General features: G+C 43.8%; 1 protein-coding gene across 3 annotated transcripts in view; it reads left to right on the top strand.

Annotated features, from left to right (window-relative positions):
- Positions 1-5,033: 5,033 nt before the first annotated feature.
- Positions 5,034-11,639, top strand: part of bcl9l (bcl9 like) — a 30,942-nt gene continuing 24,336 nt past the window's right edge. For 2 of the 3 annotated variants that reach the window (XM_030380335.1, XM_030380339.1), the window contains exon 1: positions 5,034-5,436. The gene's annotated coding sequence lies outside the window, so the exon portion shown is untranslated. Of the gene's footprint in view, positions 5,437-6,498; positions 11,570-11,639 lie in introns of those variants that run through there. The other variant, XM_030380338.1, reaches the window with a different exon arrangement.

The following is an 11,639-nucleotide window of genomic DNA, read 5'->3' as shown; positions in this document are numbered from 1 at the left end:
ATGAGGAGGAGGTGGAGACCAGAGTTCCATTATCTCAGCATGATGCTCTGCCACATGACATCATCACCACAAGTGACAGTGTCTCTGATGTCAACCAATCACACGCCTCTTCACAAACACGGAGGCTACGCATACTAACAACCACACTGACACAAACATACACATACACACAGATAAACTAGTCCTTTTCAAGATGGCCTGGGAAATTGGCTCAGTGAGGAAAGCCGAGCAGTGAAAGTTGACATTACCATCTTGGTATTTTCTGTCTTTGATCCTTTGTTGTATTATTTTTTTTGCAAGGTAAAGACTTCTTTTTTTTCTAACACAAACTCGAAGCAGAGTGGGGCTGCAGTCATATGGAAGCAGTGTGGGTCTTGTCTCAGAGATAGAAACGATATGAATCGCTCCTGGGAATTCAAATGTCCAGTCTGGGATCAATTACAAAGACAGGCTTCCAAAAGCAAAGAGGGGTGCTGGGACACAAACACACTCTCTACCCTCGTCTGGCCCTGCACCGGCATGCAGCAACTGCTCGGCTACAGACAAACACACACACACACACACACACACACACACACGCACGCAAACGCACACACACGCACACGCGCACGCGCGCACACACACACACACACACACACACACACACACACACACACACACACACACACACACACACACAAACACACACACACACACACACACACACACACACACACGCACACACACACACACACACACACACATACGTGTATGCAGGCCCACATACATACAAACACTCACACATGCAGGCCTGACAGACGCACACGATGTGCCAGAAAATGACAACAATAAACACGCACAAAAAATACACACACACATTAAACAAACTTGAACCGGTGACCTGCGGCTTTTCTGGCGGATGATAGGCTAAAGTGGCCTTACTGAAGGCCCACTCACACCTGATCTTAACGAGCCAGTAAGGGGGGGCGGGCCTTCCAGGTGAGGATCTTCCAACCCCAGCCATTGAGCCACGTTAGGTGGGCGGGTGGTGGGGTCGGAACTTCCGTCTGAAGAAACGTAAAAGGTCGAAAGATTAGGGGTTTCGCACTGAGCACGCTCCAAAGCTTCCTGCTCGGCATCTGTTTCCTGGTAAATCTCTTTACCCAGAATTCCCTTTGTTTCTGTCCCATGAGCACATCTGCCCCACAGCCACGGTGAGGGACATAAAGAGCATGAAGGGAAAAAACTGAAAGTATAAAAGAAAATTGAGAGGAGTGGTAAGGGGAGAGAGAGAGAGAGAGAGAGAGAGAGAGAGAGAGAGAGAGAGAGAGAGAGAGAGAGAGAGAGAGAGAGAGAGAGAGAGAGAGAGAGGGAGAGGGAGAGGGAGAGAGAGAGAGAGAGAGAGAGAGAGAGAGAGAGAGAGAGAGAGAGAGAGAGAGCAACAACCAGAGACAAAGAGATTTAATATGATCCAGACTTTCTAGAAGGCTCATTGTGTTTGAGAGTGAGTACACTGCCATAATTAAACTTATTGTACTTGACGGCAAGGCGGCAGCCAAGAAAGAGCGTATACTTTAATAGTTTAACCAAGATCACAGCAACACCTTAAGTCTTTGTAACCTCTTTTAGGGTCAGGCTTAAGTTTACAGAGTGCAAGACCTCAGCAGGTGGGCTCGTAAAGGACGAGACCCTAGTTCTGACTCTGCCCACGCTCTCTCCTTTCCTGCAACCTGCGTTAATGTCAATATACACAGCTACAATCAGCTGGAAGCTACTCGTTGCTTTATGTTGCCCAATACAACTGTCTGCCTGCCTGGTAGTTAAATGATGGTACACTGCCAAGGAAATCGGTGTTGTGTTTTTGGCTACCAAAAGAAAGTCAAGGGTTATAATGGCGGAGAATTTTGGTATGTGTTCAAAAGCCATTGTATGCACAACCCACATTATATTAAATTTCAGAATGCACATTTACATAGTATTGCTTTTACATTCTGAAAATGTTCCAACAAGTGGGACGTTCCTAGATCAGATCCAATATAAAGAACGTGAACGAAGATCCTTAATTTTCCACAGAAAGACTCTGGTGCCATCTAGTGTTCAGTGTTGAGAACAGTTCAAAGATATCTTCGATGCGTAGCAATGTAATCTGTTACATCATTAAATTGTGGTGGTTAAAACCGCTAATTGGAATCTGAGTCAAAAAATAAATCTTACTTCAATCTGGAACACATTGTATTTTTATAGAATAGCAGACATCAATCGAAATTTCTGAAAATAAGCTACACCAATTTGCTTTGTAATTTGCTTTGTAAGACTACACACCATACAGCAGTAGCCCGGGCACCAGACAAATCTGTGAGCTCATGTTTAATGGGCTATTTGCGAAATTGGTCTGGCAATGTCAGGCTAATGTAGCAGCAATAATAACACTAAATTAATAAATTGATAAAACATTTATTTTAGACACACAAGTGCACACACTGGCACACAGACACGCACCCACACACACACACACACACACACACACACACACACACACACACACACACACACACACACACACACACACACACACACACACACACACACACACACACACACACACAAACACACACACACACACACACACACACACACACACACACACACACACACAGGCACATGCATGCAAACATACAAACAAATTCAGGCACACACTTACACACACACACACACACGCACGCACGCACGCACGCACGCACGCACGCACACACACACACACACACACACACACACACACACACACACACACACACACACACTATATATCTCTAGAGCGATGTCTAGGTAAGTGAGTGAGTGAGTGAACCAAGTCTTCCACACACACAATGGCAGGGGGATTGTTGTCACCACAGACACCATTCGTTGCTTGGCAACATACACATCATCTCTAGCCAACTCTAAAATCGAATCTAATGATGGTGAGATTCCGGCAGTCAGGCAGTGAGAGCGTGAGATGGAGAGAGGGAGAAAGAGATTAAGAGAGAGAGCGAGCGGGGGAGGAAGAGAGAGGGAAAGCAATAGGGAGAGAGAGTTGGAGAGTGGGATAGAAGGCTGCAAAGAGATGGGAAGATGAAGAGTGATGAGATAGAGATTGATGGAGAGAGCGGAGTGGGGGGAGAGAGAGACAGAGACAGAGACGAATTGAGATAGAATGGGATATAGATGGATAGAGAGAGAGGGAGATACAGAGAAAGAGATATTTGGGGCATGAAGAGAGAGAGATTGAGAGAGCGAGAAAGAGAGATAGCGAGAGAGAGAGAGAGAGAGAGAGAGAGAGAGAGAGAGAGAGAGAGAGAGAGAGAGAGAGAGAGAGAGAGAGAGAGAGAGAGAGAGAGAGAGAGAGAGAGAGAGAGAGAGAGGACTAGATAGCAAAGAGGGATAGAGAAAGAGATAGCAGAATCTCAACACACACTTCTAAGCTCCCAAAAACGTAGAAGAACACAAGGTGGGAAGTAGGATCGGAGAGGAGGAAGCTCTTTAGGTCTGAGGCCTCTAGTTCCTTATGTTTCATTTGTTTCTAATACTATATTTGCAGTAGCAAACTAATCGGTGCATATTTTAGTAAACTATTATTCTGAAAAAAGTACAAATATCATTAAACAAAGCCTATTGAGAAGCCAACAAGTGTATTGGGGGGACTGAGCGGTCTTACAGTTGTAATGTCAACAGCAGACATTAACTTTGACAAATCTATCCAAATAGTCCTCCATGCCTCCCCAATTCAATATTCTACGATGCCCATTTGTAGTGTACTGTATGTGCTGTCTTTTATCAGTACATTGGAGTACACTTCTGAAATACCAAATGGTTGAGCACCATTTAGCCTCGATATGTGAAGACCTTACGTTGGATATTTCCTTTACAAATGGTCATCACAGCCTGCTGAAACGAGTTCATTTCCATTTATTGTCCATAAGTATCTCCCTCCTCTGCGTAGACCTATCACATTCCCTGAGGATAAACCAATTTACATTCTTGTTTTGCTCTTCAGATCCATGCCAGTTTCCATGACAACATAGTTTTCACTTTCTCACCCTCTCTCCCTCTGACTCTCTGTACCCCTCTCTCTTTCTCCGTTTCTCCATCTCTCTCCCGCTGTCTCTTACCGATCCTTTCTTATGTTCTCTTGACCTTCCCCAAGCGTTTCATTTACTCTCTCCTTCGTCTATTCTGTTAATTGGCCGCTGCCGCTACAGGACAGTACATGCCAATGGAGGCAGAGTGTTTCGTAAAGATGTTAATGTTTTATTAAATCATTTATGAAATTGAAATACCTAATATTGTGTGCTGCTGTTGCATGTGCGTTTGTGTGTTTGTGTCTGTGTGAGACGATCGCCCTACAATTTGTTCAGAAAATCATCTCCAGATTTACAAATCTGTTTTGATTACATTACAAAGGCATTCGTCACTCACAACGCACTATTCTCATATAAATGGCAACATTTCAAATCAAGGCAAATGAAATACCAAAAAGTGAACACTAATCATCAATCAGTCATTTTGGACAGTTCACGTGAGGGAATTTCTTCCACCAGAGGGAGTCCTCTCGCGAGAAATCAGAGCCACGTTGGCTTTGCAACAAGAAACAACGGAATATAAACTTTATCATGCAGCCACTTAATTACACGGCAAACCCTCCCACTCAGTATGTCCTTGTCCACAGACTAACTGAATTGTGATGTGGAAATGTCGGCGTGCTGCTGCAGTTGAATGTGCACAACAGGGTAGTCTTAAGGAGACAACGCTTTCATCGACTGATTAGTTAATTAATCCGTTTATTTGAATTCCCTAAACGACAGATTTCTAATCAGAGTAATAATATGGGTTTTACTGTATTTTCCAGTTTTTTGTCATATAATAAAAGACAGAACCTAGAGATTGACAACACATGTGTGTTCATTATTTTATTATTTCATTTTTACATGTGATGCATATATATTTATGTTATTGTTCTATAGTTGTAGAATGTGGTGTAATGCCTCTTTCTGTCGATGACCAAGTCTGGCGTGTGATAACCATTACAGTGACATAGGAGAGTGCCTGTGGGGCCACGCCAATTATTGTCCGTGTCTGTGTGTGTTAGTGATATTCAATGGACTCCCGGTGAAACGCATCGTCCTGCCCTCTTTTATATCTCCAAGAAAGAGTGGGGAGTCATGAACCGCTGCAAGGTGACGCGTCCTCCGTCAAAAATCGAAACTTCAACCTAAAAGGAGAAAGAAAGGTTTTTTTCTTAAACACCAGCCATTTAACCATTGGACTCCTCGTCGACTATCACTGGGACCATCTTGCGCAGTAGTATACTACGGGCGGAGTGAGAGAGTGGTAGCGGCGGACACTTCGGGGAATGTCGGCCGGCCGTCAGTCTCTGACATCGGCCTCTCTCGTCTCAAGACAGCGGCGGCGTAACAGCGGGTTGAGTAGCCATCATTTCTAAAAAAAAAAAAAAAAAAAAGAACTACTGTTAGCATAAATGCTGTGGCTTCTCTTGTTTCATTTGATCGCTTTTTTCGTGAAACGGTGTACATGTTAACTTTCTGTTCCCAAAAGTCTCCGTTAAACAAAGTTTAAAGCCCCGTTAGCTAGCGTCGGTTGACGGCGACGTCAGTGTACCTAGCGCTTAGCATGCTACGTTAGCCGCTAGCTCCAGTCTTCACTTAATGATTACTGGTGGAGGGGAGGGGGGGGGGTGACACATCACATCACATCATGGGGGTGGGGGGCATGTGACTTCTCATTACCCCCTCAACACGCATACACTTAATGTCCATCGTCATCGTCATTGCACTGGTTTTGTTTGTGCTTTATGCCACATTTCCCTTCCACATGTGTCAACAACAACTAACGTTACTACTACTAGCTAGGCGGCGAGCTAATGTGAGTGATAATGTGAACGCTTGCAGCTAAACGGCTAACTGAGACCCAGTGACAGGCTATACATGACCAGAGCTGTCACTCCTACCGTATGCGTAGTCTAGCAACTCAGCCACAGGGATTCAACGACCATGCACTTACCGCCGCATGACATGACATGCAACTGTTGTTATTACCTGTGAATTATGATTTACGCGACTGCGCTTGTCTTCCCTCTCTGTCTCTCTCTTTTCTCTTTCACCTGTGCTCCTTTCAGCAATACTATTTTATACATTATTAATAGTCCCAGTAGCTATTGGGAGGCTAGAGTGCATTTGCTAACCACATGCCTAACAAAAAGGAAGAGAATATAAAATAGATGTACAATCTCTTGTCATGGACTTCGTGGTTGTGATGGAGTGGACTGGAGGTTGCTCAACGAAGGCTGTACGTCCACTTCAGGTTTCGTCACGTTTGAACACTGCTTGTTTCATTCTTTAACATATCAATACTTTTTTTATTTTACTGCTTCTACAACTGAAATACACACACACGCTGCTGTGTGTATTTCAGTTGTAGATGCAGTAAAAAAAAGGGTAGTCTCAATGCAACCTCTGTCAATCAATCGTGTGTGTGTGTGTGTGTGTGTGTGTGTGTGTGTGTGTGTGTGTGTGTGTGTGTGTGTGTGTGTGTGTGTGTGTGTGTGTGTGTCAGATCCATCCCAGTCAGCTATATATAGCGGCTAACAGAGTTTGCAACTTGATCCAAATTTTCTTTGAGGGCTACAGACTCAAATCTGCTTATATGTAGACCTTTTAGGTTTAATATTGGGAAATATTCTGTTAGACTTGCAACCTATTAATTTGGGAATGCGGTGGGAATAAGTAGAATGCTCAAATATCAATTTTAATAAATTGTGGTTGATGGTAAGTGTGCTCATTGAATGAACTGGAAAAAATGGAGGTGTACCAAGGAAATTGGGGTTGAGTCGTTAAACCGACAGTTAATTTTGATTTGACATTTGATTTTGAGAATAGATTTGAATATTGGAACATACAGTGAAGCGTCAAAATAATGACCATAAGATATAAAAACTAAACGAGCCTAAACATGAAATAATTTGGTATCAAACTGATCCTTAATATTGCTGCCTTAATAGTGCACAATATAAATCAGCTGCTCTTCAGGTGGAAACCGTTGGCAATTGCAATTGGCATTATAAATATTTGTATGAATAATTACATTTTCTATTTGTTAAAATTGTTCCTTTGACTTTATCTGGCCAAACCGCATTTGTATAGGTCTTGAGGGTTACATGACCCATGTTCAAATATGGGTTCTCACATTAGATGGTATTTTAAGTAATGTGGGTGGCATAATAGGTAAGTGTTTTGAAGTTCAGGTGGTGTTGGTGACGTCAGTGGTCAGTAAATGTCAATGGAGTGGTTTGCTCAGCCATGACTAATTTAGCAACACCAATGCAAGGTCGTCTTCTTTTCCATCTGCCTGGTTGGATCTCTGGTACCAACTAGTGCTGTTTGATGCGAGACCGTGTCACTCACCGCACCTTTGACACAGACGATTAGAAAAACCAGAGTAACCGCTAAAGGAAACTGCATTCAGCCATTTTATTCCCTCAGCTAGCACACTGACACTGCTAGGAGAAGCCCATGAAAACATTGAGATTTTTATTTTTATGAATTTGAATGAGAATTATAAGCAGTGTCTCTACCTGAAAGTCTCTGAATGAGTTGTGACATATGGCGGTCGACTCCGATGCAAGCAGAGCCCCAAGGTGGTGAACAGCTCGGCAAATATGTGTCTTATCTGGCCAGGTGATCTGAGAGCAGAGGGGTGAGTTACAGGGAGCTCCGCGAAGGCGAGCTATGAAAGAATAATGTGATATTGAGATCTTTTCCACCGTCGGGCTGGATGAGACCGTTCAGTGTGTTGCCACAAACTCCCAGCGCGAACCGTAGTTCCTCTTGAACTGTCGGCCTCGCGCTCTTGGCCTCTGCCGTGTTCTCCCGGGAATGAGAAGTTTTTAAAGATGTCACAGGGAGGGGAAATGGAAATTACCTCACAAAATAAAAATTTGTGAGGTGGTTTCTTTGTAAACCAACCAAAATATAAATTCCGAATGAGATTCAACAGCGTCGGTGGGATATCCTCTCGGTACTACACCTATCAATTATCAAATCCTGAACGATAAATACACACCAATCGTTAATTCAGTCCCAACCCAAAAACCCTGTTTTACATGAAAATGTATTATTCTTCTTGGAACTATGAATTCCATTGGACTCCATAGATAAAGAAGTATTCTGATCTCAGTCAGATTATTGAGACACATTGATGTGTATCTTCTTCTAGCCACTATTACTATTTCGGACAATATCTTTTGCATCATAATTTGCATGATTTGCTTTGGGGCAAGGATTGGGTTCTAAAGTTCTGCCTGAACTTTGACAGGATGTCGCAGAACTGGCTCACCAGAGATGAGCACAACCACAATAGATAAATTAACATAACCTGAAGTGTTGCATCTTTTTTCCCCAATCAACTCTGATTCAGTTATGCAGATTTGGGTTACTTGGGTTTTTAGCAGAAAAGCTATTTAGCAGTGATAATGTGGGGAGTACTGAGGTTAAAATCAGAAATTACCCTGGCAACATCAAATGGCAAGAGACAAACTGCTTGTTCCTTGCTGCGGATGACTCCAATATCTGAATCAAATTTAGACATAAACCCATTGTTTTCCCCCTTGTAATCGAAGTGACCTAACCTGCTTAACTATTTACCAAAGCATCAAATGCTTTTATCTAACCTGCAAAACTGAAGGCTTAAAGCAGTGCTTGAAACCACCGTTTCAGTAGAGGTGTGGATAAGTCCATCCTAAATGCCATCATACCAAAATACCTTATGCTCCTCACTCCCATCTACGCGAGTGGACGTGTTCCCGCGAGAATTGGCCTTTGAATTTTTCAAAGGCGCTGCAGATAATCAGACATTAGAGTCTTAACGTGTGTACCCCTGCAGGTTGCCAATCACCTGGTGTGAACCAACGACCCGACAGCCAGACAAGACTGATTGTCAAGACCAGTCTTGTTTACTGCCGAAGTCGGCCATGACTTTTCAAGTGGTCAAGTGTGCAGGAGCTATCCGTCCCTCTGCTCCGGAATTGCCTCCCAAATGCGCCTAGAAAGGGCAACTCTTACTGTAACGTACCATTCACATACAGATCCATACACCTTTCCCATATGAACTGCAGTCGTCATAATGGAAGTATTGGTGCATGTGGGGCGCCATTATGTTGGCATTTATGCTCATTTTAAGGCCAAACTTTATATTTCCCACAATATGTGTTGATTTAGTTACAGTTGGTTTATCCATGCATTTGACCTCCTATGCTCTTTTTTTTTTTTTTTTTTTTTTTTGTATTACTTAACATTCATCTCTGATCCATATTCATGGTTTCCTATTTTGTTACGGAAATATTCTTCCCAAGATGAGCTCATTCACTAGTGCAAGATTGGTTGTCTAATTTGAATAAATATATTTCTTCAGGGGCCAGTCCAATGCATGGGTGCGGTTTAAAACCGTTCAAGACACTTTGCCTAAGAACGTTGGTGACCGGCTTAGATGATTTGCCTCGTTTTCCCATCTGCTACGGCCGGTAAAGTGTAGTTTACGAGGGCTTGCCGAGTTTGCCTGCGTTAGTTACACTAGTTATCAGTCCTCTTCTGAAGCCGAGATTAATGGTCGGTCATATTACGCATGTTGTGGCACCTTCCAGTCAGCCTGATTTCAGTTGCGAGGCTCATTCGTTGTAGCGACTGTAAATCCCTGCCCCCAGCGACATGATTGGTCAAAATAAATTTGAGGTTAAAAAAGGTTTTGAGCTTGTCTACCATCAGACTTCAGATGTTAATCTAACGTCCGATTTGTGAGACTACTTCACCATTGACTGACATGGGAAACTTTGCTCATTAATGCGACAAGTTATTTCGTCTACCCCTGGCTGTAAGCTGTCATTCCCATAAACGATATGCAATTCATCACAATCCTTAAGACTCTTTCTTTCTCCACCAACGGAAACCGGTTAAACAACATTTTCCCGCCATAAACACATTCCGTCAACTGTCACAACCTTGGAAACAACATTCATCCAATGGCCACACATAAGCAGACCTGATACTTTCCATTTTGTGTGGCACTGTGTGTGTGTGTGTGTGTGTGTGTGTGTGTGTGTGTGTGTGTGTGTGTGTGTGTGTGTGTGTGTGTGTGTGTGTGTGTGTGTGTACGTATGTACGGACAGACCTATATTATCTGGTGGAAGTTTGACTCGGCTCCTTTTTAGTGTTGTTTGGTTATTTAACGCGCCGTCCAGGCTGGTGTTTGCTAAACACAAGTGTGTGCTAGAGAGTACAGGCAGTCTCTTCTCTCGCTGCCAGTCAGGGGTGTGTGAGCGCCGAGCGTTAAACAGAATGCCCTCTGTCCCTCCCGCCTACATAGGTTTTTTGTATTTCTTCCAGCTCTGTGTCGTACGGCCCCCCTTCTGTCTGCAGCTCGGTCTTTTTCGCATTGCTCCAGTTGGCGCACTTCCCAGAATGTGTCAGAAAGGATACGACCCTCGACCTTTGACCCGCTGTACGGAATGAGCCTAGTGCTTCCTCCCGGTCCGCGGTGGGCCCATTTACTGATGCGACCATGAAACGTAGGCCACACGCCCTTCATTTCTCCCGCGAGCCCACTCTGATTGGTGGATATTGCCTCAACCCGCCTACTTTGATCGTACACACAAACTATAAGAGTTTTCTCTCCAACATTCTCGTCGAATGATGAGTTATTGCAAAGAGGGCATGAAATATTGTATGGCGTACATAGTAAAAGACTAGGCCTAACCCATTGTTATACTTCGTACCAAATGTTCACATTATGCTGTCTCTTCAGTTCTCACCAGTTTAAATTGAGATCTTGTTACCAGTTCTGGGTGTTACCAGATGAACTAGGTTTGTTAACAAATAAGGGCTGTACCAGTTCAACCACAATGAATTATCCCAGAGTTCTCTCTAGTTTGTTGAGCAGACCACTTGTTGCAACTTACCAGTTTGGCTTATTAACGGTTTGGCTTATTAACGGTTTCACAAGATAGCTTAGGATTAGTTCATCATCATATTACCTTTGCGTGTTTGCCGCACGTTCATGGGGCCATGTCGTTTATCTGTGTCGACTAAAGCAAGATCTGTATTGAAAGCTTTTGAAGGATGGGTTCGTGAATTGGACATAGCGTTGAGAGACAGGAAATGTGTAAATATTGCTTTAGCGTCTGCATTATTCTACTATTCCAGCTTCTCTCGGTATAAACAGCATTGCCAAGCCTATATTTACCTAGCTCCATGGCATGTTTTGTTGCCGCAGCAACCTGCCCCCCCTCCCCGCCTCATGCCCCCCCGCCCCTCCAATGAGGTGATTCCTTGGCTGTCACCTGTGGGCTGTCCCACAATGCACAGCAATTTAACCTCGGCTTGTAGTCGTTCAGCACAGGAGCTGCTGGCACGGAGCACCCAGGAAAGGCTGAAGTTATGCAAATCACCTCTGGAAAAACACATCACTGATGGGGCGCGTCTTTTCTTCAAGGAACCAAAACTAGGAGGGCAGCCCCCTGCTGAGAACTCATCTAATGCTGAACAATGTGAGCATGTAGCGCCTGTGCCGAAGCTGAAGCTGATGGTGTCTGGGGTATTCTGCTCAGCTTAATGCTG

The sequence above is a fragment of the Gadus morhua genome, chromosome 16, assembly GCF_902167405.1.
Source record: "Gadus morhua chromosome 16, gadMor3.0, whole genome shotgun sequence".
NCBI lineage: Eukaryota > Metazoa > Chordata > Actinopteri > Gadiformes > Gadidae > Gadus > Gadus morhua.
The sequence above is the reverse complement of the archived record's forward strand: the minus strand, read 5'-3'. Positions and strand labels throughout refer to the sequence as shown.